General features: G+C 39.8%; 1 long non-coding RNA gene across 2 annotated transcripts in view; it reads right to left on the bottom strand.

Annotated features, from left to right (window-relative positions):
* Positions 1-603: 603 nt before the first annotated feature.
* Positions 604-12,605, bottom strand: part of LOC119859997 — a 67,572-nt gene continuing 55,570 nt past the window's right edge. For both annotated transcript variants that reach the window (XR_006277778.1, XR_006277777.1), the window contains one exon: positions 604-976. This is a non-coding gene — a long non-coding RNA (uncharacterized LOC119859997). The remainder of the gene's footprint in view (positions 977-12,605) is intronic.

The raw sequence follows: 12,605 nt of genomic DNA, 5'->3' as shown, positions 1-12,605 counted from the left end.
TGTATCCAAAGTGATACAGGGTTTGGGAACTGGTCCTCACAGCAGACATATCTCTTGGTTCCAAGTCAATCAGCTGTTGAGTCCACAGGACTGTCTTTAACTCCTATATTTATAACTTTTCCTCCCTTGTGCTCCAATTGGCTTAGCCCAGAGGGCGACTAGGCTGTGATCTGCCAGGCAGATTGCCCCCAAAGAAACTTCCTGTAGAGATTCAGAAACTGCTGTTGAGCATGTTTAGTAACTAAACTGCCACATTCTAGATCAGGATGTTTCTGGACTCTTCTAGCCAAGTTTCCTGCCCTGTCCTCTGCAACACATGTACAGAGTATACCAACTAAAATCCACGTGTCCTCCCCACTGATTCTCTCCCTTTATTTGGGCAAACAAAGTCTAATGCTGCAGCATAAAACCTGTGGGTTATACTCCCATTGGAACCATGCTGCAGCTCCTAATGACCATAAAGAAGAACAAAGAACTTCAGTTGTTGGTTACAGATATGCAATGTCACATCAACAGAAGACTAGATACATACAGTGATAACCAGTACTTGTGCAATGCAGTATTTACAATAAAATAGCAATGATTCAGATTTTACTTTTTTTAATACAGGATTTCTTTAATTAGGCCTGGAATCTAAGGGCTAGATGGAAGTTTATCTTTGTAGAGGTAAAACAGTAAAGACAGAAAGAAAAAAAAAAGGAGCTGTGATGAGAGTAGGGAGAAGAAGAGGAAAGGATGGGACAGGTTAGGATGAAGGTGCCTGAGCATAAGACATCACATATAGACTACGTTTGAAGAAGATGCATTGCTTGCAGAATTCCCTTTATGGCTCTTAGGATCATGCTCCAAATCCTATACCAATTCACGTTAATGGAGTCTTTCCAGTGATTGTACTGTTGCAGGCAGTTAGTATGAACCAATTTCCTGAAATGCCCTCAGCAAAATGAAGCAGACATCCAGCTTGAATTATCCCAGCCTTTAATGAAACAAACAGACTGGATTAGTTTAGTCACTCATAAATGTAAACTTTTGTCTTTGGGTAATTAAAATTTTAGAGAGCTAGAGTCCTCCCAGGTTTTTGCAACATGCATTGACACAATCTTTTTTTTTTTCTCCCTATGTATTTTAGCAATGGCTGATTGCCCAACAGATTGAGATGCATTTTCAGTGAATAACAGAAGGCTTTCAAATAACTGAAAAAAACAAACAGGGCTGAAATAAATTAAATAAATACAAATGATTTCAAATGAAAAACACACTATAATCTCTTTTGACTTGAGACATCCTCCCCCAAAATCCAGTTTTCATACAACTTAGATGGAAAGGCAGTGTACAATTCACTTATGTAATCTTCTTAGAATTAGCATATGGCATATAGAATTAGCATATGGCACATAGACATGACATTCTTATTATAGGATTAAAGATGTACAGGTCCAATAACAGAACACAGAATAAGACGCCTCAGGGCAGATTGTCTGCACCACTCAAAGCAGCCAGATCACCTCTTAGGGGGTTACACTGGAGTGGGAGAATCCCCAGTGGATGCAAAGTAAAGGGTTCTTATACCAGAACCCTATAGTTTGCAGTGTAAGGGGTGTGAAGGGGCACGTAGGAGGCATGGCCAGAACACGCTGCACTCTAGCTATCCATGATGGGCAGATTTGAGGGAGGGAAGGAGGCAGGCAGCCAGTCAGCATGGGCTGCAGCAACCTAATTTATATCAGAACTGGGACCAGCTTAGAGCCTAACTCAGGACTGGGGGTCAGCCACGATCTGCATGGGAGACCCTCCCTAGCAATCCCCTGCCCCCTCAAAAAATCCTGTTCCATACTTCTCCCACCCACACCCTACAACCCTCCAGGTTCACACCCAGGTTCCTTCCCAGAAATTAATTCCCCCTCCCTCCGTGCCTCTGTTACCCCTGACTCCCCCATACCTGTGCACTGCTTCTGAGGGGTGCACGAAATATGTTTCTATTTTGTAGTTTCAATGAATTATTACTCAGAGTTCTGTATTGATAGGCCTACCAAGAAATTTGTCAAAAAATATTTCCTGAATTTTTTTTGTCATCTGTATTGTTACAGATGTATTTGCAGAGAGGTATTTTGAAATAAATTACCAAAATAATCGAAAATGGCTTGATTATATTGTGTTATTTTCACAAACAAAATATGCAGAATTTTAAAATATTGTGCGCCAAGTTTTTGGTGCAGAATTCCCCCAGAAGTATTTTATTGCTCTTTGAAGTCTTTTGTTGTGGCTGAACACAATGGGCATCTCTATTGACTCTGGCTACTAGGCCACACCGCCCTGCATACAAGGGCAAACTTACTGACTCTGGTCACTAAACCATACTGCCTGGCCACTGGGCCATCCCACCCTGCACTGAAGGATAGTCCTTTTGATTCTGGCTGTTAGGCCATACTACCCTGAATCTAGGGGCAGGCCCATGGACGTTGGCCACTGGGCCCTACCGTCCTGTACTGAAGGGTGGTCCTATGGACTCTGACCATTAGGTCATACTGTCCTGAGGAAGAGGGTGATTATTTGCACTTGGCCACAGGGCTATAATGACCGTCCCCCACACAATCCTTCATATATAAATTGACAAAATCCAGAGAGAGTGTCCTATTGTCATAAAGTACAATGGTTGCCGAGATAGATATATATATATATATATATATATATATATATATATATATATATATATATATATATGAGCATGGTGAGGAGAAAAAGTCTAGGGCAGAGAGATACCACCAGTCAAAGCCGAGAATTGTACATGGACATACTATAGTGACTGATGAGCATTCCAGAAAGGCTTACCAATATGTAAAGAGAAGACAAGGTTTGGGTAGACAGACAGAAGACAGTAGCTTTAAGGCACCAAGAAATGTTATTTGGAGCACCCAAAGGAAAAGACAGTTTCAAGGTAGTTAGCTCACCATGTTTTATGAATCCAGCCAATTCATGTTAACTGAATCTGAGTCTGGTTCTTTGACTAAAAGTGGTTTTAAAAATGCACGCAGACAATATTATAAGCATGTACTTCTTTCTGTGCAATACAAACAAACCAAAGGAAATTATACTCATTTAAAATCTGTAATTACAAATCAGCTGCTTGTATGGCATTGAGAGTTTTGCCACTGACATGCGTAGGAGAAGGATCACACTTCCTAAGTTCATGTTCAGTTAAACTCTTTTCAAATGTATTTTTGGGATGCACTTCTGGCAAGAGAATATACAGCAAAGCACCTGTTCTCCTACAGTTAAAAAAAAGTGTCCAAGACATTACAAAAGACAAAAAAAGGAGGAGACTAGACTTCATTGTAAATTTGAGCAATTAAAAACCATTTGCAACCAACATTACGAACAGAGCTTTATATAACGCGACATATCTCTGACTAAAGCTTTTAATCCTTGACCCTAAAACGTTTATTACACAAGTGACATATAGGGTCAATATTAAATTGCACCTTATAAAAATCAAGTTGCATATGTAAAATAAGGATCTATAAACTCGCACAAGTGAAATCATTTACTGAAATTCACTGCATCTCCGCTGTACTCTATGGAGATAATAAGGGAGGACTGTAATTTTAATTGGTTCAATAAAGCCAACTCGTATTATGGTAAATGAATGTAAAAGCTAGATCAAAGCCAGCCTGCACAACTGGCCTGTCAGCGGCATCATGGAAACAGAATTAGCAGCCCTTCCAGCACAGTGGTTAGCAGCGAGGAAGCACACTGCCATGCACAAGGTGATCCTCAAAGCTTTTTAATTTTTTTTTTCTTAAAGAGCTTCATCAAGTGAAGGTCATTGATTTTTAATGTTGTCTGGTGAAGAGAAGAGGCAAAGAGCATAATGGATGGGGAGAGGGAGACAGAGAGAAAAGGAAAAAAGGATATATATAAATGAGGAAAGGATGCCTAGTGCATTCTAATGTCCTAGGGTCCTTCCCTTGGCCCTGTACATGATCCTGAACTAAAGAGACAGAAAGAGGACATTAATTAGTAGCTTCCTCTCATATGTTTCCCAGTGATATCATCTCCTCACAATGATCCCAATCCTCATCCCAGTGACTATGCTCTGCACTAGGAAGTAATCTTCCCCTCCATGCTGCATAGATGATTTGTATCCAAGTCTAAGACCTCAATGCTGCAGTATCCTCTGATCTTGACATGCTACTCTATCTAGGGTACTTATATTGCCCCACTACCTCAATTGTAAATGTATATATCCTCCCCCTGGGAGGAAGGGAATAGCTATTAGCACTATTTTACACAAGTGGAAATAATTAACAGAAAATGACTTACCCAAGGTCACACAGGAAATTGAACTCAGGTTTCTCAAGTACCAGGTTACCACCGTAACCATTACACCATTCTTTATCTCTGTTAGGAGCAGGGGGTGAGGCTGCAAGTGGATCTCCATAGTCTCAGATCCTCTGCCTCCCACATACTCTCAACAGGAGGGCTTCCCAAAACCTGCCCTCCAAACAAGAGGCCTAAACTGGTTCCACTATATTCAAGGCACTTGCAACTGTGGAGGAAGAAGTGGGACTCTGCCTTATAAAAAGAAGGGACTGGCTGCAGTTTACTAATCAGTTTCACCTCAGATGTCAGGAAAGGGCACTAGAGAACATTATCCACTTGATAAGGTCCAATAAGCTCAACTTTAAAGGATTCTTTCCTCTCCATGAATACAATGAAACTGTCAAGTATAATTTCCACCCCAGCAATGCTATCACAGCTTCTCACCTCATAAGATTACACTATATAAGCAGAGTAGCAGCCCTTTTAGTCTGTATTCGCAAAAAGAAAAGGAGTACTTGTGGCACCTTAGTGACTAACAAATTTATTTGAGCATAAGCTTTTGTGAGCTACAGCTCACTTCATCGGACGCATTTGGTGGAAAAATGCATCCGATGAAGTGAGCTGTAGCTCACGAAAGCTTATGCTCAAATAAATGTGTTAGTCTAAGGTGCCACAAGTACTCCTTTTCTTTTTACTATATAAGCACTACACTATTTTCTGAGCCAAAATGTTTACACACACACACACACACACACACACACACACACACAGAAACAAAAATCCAGTCTGAAAACTTATTCCCAGCAGACTCAGGTAGTTTAAGGCCCAGCTACATGTATGACTATTTGAAAGAAGACTCAAATAGGCACATGGGAACAGAAAGCAATAAAGGTTTAGGAGAGCTATCCTAAGAAGCAGCAATACTTTAATAATTATAATTTCTACTAGTTTGTGACACATAATCCCCTTTAAAGGATAATATATTACTAATACCTGGTCTATAGGTATTTGTACAGTAATTTGAGAATTTCAGATTGAAGGCCCTAAAGAAATGCAAAATATTGTTTTTGTTGTTACTATTATTACATATCCCTTTTAAAGTGTGGCTTTGCTGTGAATTTAAAAGTGGACTGTAATACAGAAAAGCACTGTTCATAGTACACAGAGTAGTATAAAATTACAGCATTAATGGAAATTCAGAAGAAGAAGAATTTTCATCTTTGTTCTGAATTGATGCAACCATTCAACAACTCAGAACCTATCAGGTACACAGCTCCAAACTGGGAGAACAGTGATGAGAGCCCAGTATTTGGAATTCACAAAATGATAGAAAAGGAGACACTAAATATGAACCAGAAACTGCAAGTGGATGTGTATATAGAATCAAATCTCACAAATTGGAAGGTGTTCCAGGATTCAGAGCCTTGAATACTTGAGTAAACCTTAACTAGAAGATATAAACACAGCAGCCAATGGAATACTTAATAGTAGAGTCAATTGGAAAAACACAAGCAGCACTAAACAAACAGGCCACACGTTTGTGGACAGACTGCAAATAAAAAGGATATAGATTGAGCTAAACCTTCAAGGATACTATTAAAATAGCCAAGGAACTGTATTTTTTTTTATGTTTGGAAAGCACTTAGCTCATTGTGTTTGCTTCCCAAAAAAACAACCACCAACAGTATTGCGTAAACTGGATGTTAGAGGCAAAGGGGATGTACAGGTTTCAGAGTAGCAGCCATGTTGGGATGTAAAAAGGAAGAAAACTTTCTGACACCATCAAGGCACATGAATATGTAATTCAAAGCAGTTTGACCAAAAATAACTTCATTCAAGAAAAGTCAAGTGACACTGCAACACACCCAAAACAAAATCAAATTTGGATTTCGACCAAGTTGTTAACATTGGTACATAAATATGGAATGGACAGTGACAAACTAATTTCCAGTCCTAGATTTTCTGTGTTGATAGCACCACTGTTCTAATGCACAGCTACAGGCACAGGCACAGAAAAGAAGAGAAGGTCCCATAATAGGAGACTAACTTGGAAAAAGTCTCAGAGCACAATTGTATGAGCATGAGAACAACCCAAATCCCATCAGAATAAGCAGTTGTAAAAACCCATTGGATCATATCAAAGGAATTGAGTAAAGTAATAAAATTCAAAACACAGGCAGAAAGCTGATCATGATGTCTGTTAAAATACCCCCCCCACACACACACAAATCAATGAAGAACAAGCAGCCATTGCAAAATCAACCAACCACATGTAACTTTCTCAAATAAGTACAGAGAATGGTAAATGATGGCGAGGTGCCAACCTCAGGCAGTATGGGAGAAAGTGACTGAACCACTGGTATTAAAAATTCCACCATGGCTGAACAGAGTAAAAGAGATGATTAGAAGCAAAAAGGCATCCTTTAAAAGTTGGAAGAATATAGAAAGGAGCATAAACTCTGACAAGTCACATGTAAAAGTATAATAAGGCAGGCCAAGAAAGAATTTGAAGAACAAATAGCTAAGGACACCAACACGGAGAGATTTTTTTTTTTTTAAGTAAGAAGCCTGCCAAACAGTCATTGGGGCTCCTGGACCACTCAAGGTGCTAAAGGACCACGTAAGGAAGATAAGGCTGTTGCAAAGAAGCTAAATTAATTCTTTGCATTGGTCTTCATTGAAGATGATGGAAGGGAGATTCCCATACCAAGCCTGAGGAACTGTCCCAGGTTGAGGTGTTAGTTGAGGAGACTTTGGAACAAATTCATAAATTAAAAGTAATAAATCACTAGGACCAGACAGTATTCACCAAAAAGTTCTGCCAGAGCTCAAATATGAAATTGCAGAACTACTGACCATGGTATGTGACCTATCATTTAAAATCAGCCTCTGCACTAAATGACTGGAGGGTAGAGTATTTTTTAAAATGGCTCCAGACGCACTTCTGTCAATTACGGGTTGATAAGCCTAACTTCAGTACTAGGCAAGTTGATTGCAATTATAGTAAAGCACAAAATCAGACATAGAGGAACTCAGTGAGTTGGGGGAGAGTCAATATGGCTTTTGTAAATGGAAATTAGGCTCATCAATCTTTTAGAATTCTTTGAATGTGTCAACAAGAATGTAGACATGGGTGATGCAGAGGACATAGTGTACTTGGACTTTCAGAAAGCCTTTGACAAGGACCCATACCAAAAGCTCTTAAGCAAACTAGCAGGCGTGGGATAAGAGAGCAAGTCCTCTCCTGGATAATTACTGGTTAAGGGTAGGAATCAATGGCCAGTTTACACAATGGAGAGAGTAAATAGCATCCCACGAGATTCTGTATTGGGACCTGTGCTGATCAACATATTCATTAATGATCTGGCAAATGGGAATAAACAATGAAGTGGCAAAATTTACAGTTGATATAAAATTACTCAAGCTAGTTAAGTTGAAAGCAGACTGCTAAGAGTTACAAAGGGCTCTCACAAAACTGGGTGATTGGGCAACAAAATGGCAGATGAAATTAAATATCGATAAATGCAAAATAATGCATATTGGAAAACATAATCCCAAATATACATACAAAATGATGGGATCTAACTTAGCTGATACCACTCAAGAAATAGATCTTGGAGTCATTGTTGATAGTTCTCTAAAGACATCTTTTCAACATTCAGTGGTAGTTAAGAAAGCTAACAATGTTAGGTACCATTAGGAAAGTGATAGATAAGACAGAAAATATCAGAATGCTGCTATATAAATCCATGGTACGCCTACACCTTGAATACTGCATGTAGATAGTCACCTCATCTCAAAAAAAATACATTAGAGTTTGAAAAGGTGCAGAGAAGGGCAACAAAAATTATTAGTAGTATGGAACAGATTCCGTACGAGGAGAGATTAAAAAGAATGGGACTGTTCATCTTAGAAAAGGGACAACAAAAGCAGATTATTATAGGTCAAATAAAATCATGAGTGGTACGGAGAAAGTGAATAGGGAAGCTGTTTATTTACCCCTTCATAGAACACAAGAAGTAGGGGGTCACTCAATAAAATTAATAGGCAGCCAATTTAAAAAACAAAACAAAAGGAAATACTTCTTCACATAAACAGTTGAGCTGTGGAACTCATTGAGAGGTGATGCTGTAAAGGCCTAAAATTAAAACTGTGTTAAAAAAAAGAATTAGATAAGTTCATGGAGGACAGGTCCATCAATGGCTTTTAGCCAAAATGGCCAGGGATGCAACCCCATGCTCCAGGTGTCCCTGAAACTCCAACTGCAGAAGCTGGGACTGGGCAACAGGTGAAGGATCACTCAAAATTCCCCTGTTCTGTTCGTTCCCTCAGAAGCACCTGGCACTGGGCACTGTCAGAAACAGGATACTAGGCTAGATGGACTATTGGTCTAACCCAGTAAAGCTGTTCTTATGTTCTCAGGCTGAATTCAGTTCCAGCGAGGGGCAATGACTCATGCCAACTCTACAGCTTCTGTGTAGGTGAATGAGAGAAAGAATAGCCCCTTGGGTCCAAATCTGCCACTCTTACTGCCACTGAGTAGTAACTTATTCCTCCACTGAAATCAATGGCTGTATTGAATTCAAAGGGAGTTTTGCAATTGACTTCAATGGGGCCAGGATTTCACCCAATGGATCCAACTCAAAAAGGGTGGAAGAATTGTGTCCTTTCAGTCAAGGCAGTGGAAGAAATCCAGAGCCCTCAGTTAAAGCCAGAGGGCCCAATTCACCATTATTCTGCACAGATAAAATGTCTTCAAGTTGAGTGTAAGGCTTTGCTTCATTCAGCCAATTATCCTCATTTTACAGATAGGGCTAAAAGATAAGGGGATTTGGCCAAGGATAGACAGGAAGTTAGTGGCAAAGCCATTACTAAAATTCAGGCCTTCCTGACTCCCAGCTCTGTGCTAATTCCTAATTCTTCCACACAACACTGCCTTTCAGGGCTAATGGTTTAAACACTAAACGTTAATATAAGTGTTTAATTATATTAAGGAACTTCTAATATACAGTGACTGATGAGAAATCCCTGTTTTTCCTTTATTTCCATAATTTTCATTCAGATATACAAAAAATATTTGCAGTCACTATAGTAATAGAGGCAAATCTTATGTCTTGATATCTGCAGCTGTATGATTTCATGTTATGCATCTAGTAGTTTTTAGAAGCTAAACAGATTACGTTCTGGTCAATATTTAGATAGGAGACCTTCATGGTAAACCTAGATGCTGTACATAGTATTTTTTATTAAAAAAGGTGAAGCTTAAATACCTATATTTAAGAATCAAGCCCACAGCATTTACTGTGGTAAAGTGGTTTCCAAAATAGCGGGTGCATTTATGATGGGGCAAGGCCCCATTTTTCCCCTTATTCTGAGGAGTCCTAGATGCACAGACTTCTTATTCCAATACAATAAAAAATATATTTTTCAATATGACTCCACATAGAGAATATTTGTTTACCTGAATTATAGCCAGAAAGTCCATACTACTTTGCCAAAAAATGGAGGATTTATACAGTCCACATTTAACAGAAACCATCTAAAGCAGCTCTAATAAATCTTATCACTTGATCTCAAATCATCTCCAGTTAATAATCTCCAGAGGTTGTGTTCCTATTTGTTAAACTAGTTTATCAGAATAAATTCTCATTAAAATGTTTTTCTACACACTAAAAAGTTTCTTTGCTATGTCTAAAGCAAACAGTAATATGTTACATTTATCCTTCTGTAACAGGAACAGTGTGATAATGTATCTTTCACTTATCCTCTGAAAACAACACACTGTACATTTCTGTTTTCCTGTAACAGAACCCAGGCTTAATGCTGATTTTGTCATGTGCCTTCATTTCAACTGGTACTGGTTTTGTTTTTCTTGGACCCAGCTAAAGCTAAGTATACTGCAACATAGCTTATTTCATGTCAAAATATTTTGTGCTACACATACTGACTGATCAGGAGTTGTTTTCTCTAAACACAGCAAAGATTTCCTCTTGTTGTTTCAGGATATTTCTAAAACGTGCCTCTGAGCTTAAGGCTAGGGTTTGATTAATGCATGATTTCCTCTTTAAAATTAGAAACAGGAATCATGAGTGATGGTTAATAATTTTCATTTGCTCTTCTGCTCTGTTTTCCAAGCAGACTAATTAAGGTCCTGGTTCCCAGGCCTGATTAGGCTTCTTTTACATCTGACTGCAGTTTGCAGATAGTGCTTCAAGGCAGAACTCATGCTTATTTTCAGTAAATGGGAACAATATGGAAAGGAACAAGAAGGTTGGGGTTTTTTTCTCCTTTAATGAGAGAAATCGTAATGTCTCTTGCTTGATTCAACAAGATAATTTAACAATAAATGTCAGAATTGGAAGCAAAGTAACAAGGCACCGATTTATGTTTTCAGAACTGCACGGTGTAGGCATGTTATTAGTAACAGCTCTTTTACACTTTTACTGAATGTGTTGGATTGATTGGCATTGGGTCAATCTATATTGGCTTGAATTTAACATGAATCCAGAGAACTGTAATGCTTCCTTGCCTACTCCACCTGTTTAGTCTCCGAGACTATATACTGATGTATTCATGATATTGTGCAGTACCTACTGGACATCCCAGCCACCAGGCAGATTCCAGCTATTAGTCAGCAAGGGTGGAAAGATGCTAGCTGGTGTAAACAATCCAATCACAGACCTGAAACAGGAAGCGGAGGGAGGATCCATTGGACAAAGATCCCACACCTACCATTAGAAGAAAGGATGTGCATCCCCTCCCATACACACCACTGTGTCCCTTTTAAGCTTGGCTTTAGCAAAGAAAAAAAAAAACCAAACACCCAGGGTTTACCCATCAGCAGATTTCTTAAGACCAAATGTCCTATAATGACTGATTCATGATTGGCGATCCCTGAATTAGAGGATGACCTCTACCACGGATTTACATATGGGTCCTGAGATAACTCAGGAGTCTGATCCTGGAACCGCAAATCCACCCACAGTAGGTACAGACATTGTGTGGTAGGCCACCGGCCTGCTGGGAGAAAGTTTTCAGCTTTTGAGAGCAAGGTGCATCTCCTCAAAGTGGGCCATTCCCTGATATGGCACCATTGGCATCAGTTGGCGTCTTGCTCTTCCCAGCTTGTGATGTCCACTCAGTTTTCTTAAGATATGCTTTCAGTGTCTCTTAGTAGCGTTTCCTCTGACTATCGCGGGATCTCTCACCAGGGGCGAGCTGAGAGCAGAGGATTTGTTTTGGGAGGTGAGAGTCTGGCATCTGCACACAATGTCCAGCCCAGCGAAGTTGATGCTTGAGGATCACTGCTTCAATACTGGCAACATTGGCTTCAGTGAAGATACTGGCATTAGTGCAGTGATCTTGCCCCTTGACATGAAGGATCTTCTGGAGGCATTGTTGGTGGTACCTCTCCAAACTCTTGAGGTGCCATCGATAGGTCACCCAGGTTTCGCATCCACAGAGGAGTGTAGGAACAACAATAGTCTTATAGACCTGTATCTTGCTATCCTGCCGTAGGTCACGGTCCGTGAAAATGCATTGGAGCAATTTCCCAAAGGAAGCACTTGCGCACTGGATCCTGTGCTAGATCTCACTGTCGATTTTTGCATTTTGAGAAAGTGGGCTACCAAGGTAGCAAAAGTGCTCAACTGTCTCCAAAGTCTGGCCTTCATGGCGATTTGTGAAGAAAGTCATACTAGCAACTCAAAACTGAAGCCCAAAGGAAAATCCGTGGCATCAAAAATAAGTGGTGGAGAGAAAAGGCCATGGAGATTGAACTTTATGATGATAAATATGACATAAGCAGCATCTTTCAGGCAACAAGGGCCATTTACAGCCCATGCTCCCATGGACCCACACCACTCCAAGCCCAAAACGGATCAACATATTTTAAGGACAGCGAAGCCATAAAAGCCAGATGGAAGGAGCATTTCGAGTTACTCCTGAACCATAAGTCAACTGTCTCTGATGCCACTATTGAATCAATAGCTCAATGACAATGAAAGAGAATCTCTTGCTGACCCTCTCACCCTCAGCCATTATGAAACTAAGAACAACAAGACTGCAGGGCCTGATGGCACACCAGCTGAAGTCTACACGTTTGGAGGTGAAGAACTGGTAGGGAAGTTCTACACTCTTTCTTCATATCTGGAACGATGAGAAGATTCCAAAAGACTTGAGAAATGCTAACTTTGTTACAATCTTTAAGAAAGGAGATAAAAGTCGGTGTGTGGAAACTACTGAGGCATTGCCTTGCTATCTACAGCTGGGAAAATTCTTGCACG

This window comes from Dermochelys coriacea, chromosome 1, assembly GCF_009764565.3.
Source record: "Dermochelys coriacea isolate rDerCor1 chromosome 1, rDerCor1.pri.v4, whole genome shotgun sequence".
Classification (NCBI taxonomy): domain Eukaryota; kingdom Metazoa; phylum Chordata; order Testudines; family Dermochelyidae; genus Dermochelys; species Dermochelys coriacea.
The sequence above is the reverse complement of the archived record's forward strand: the minus strand, read 5'-3'. Positions and strand labels throughout refer to the sequence as shown.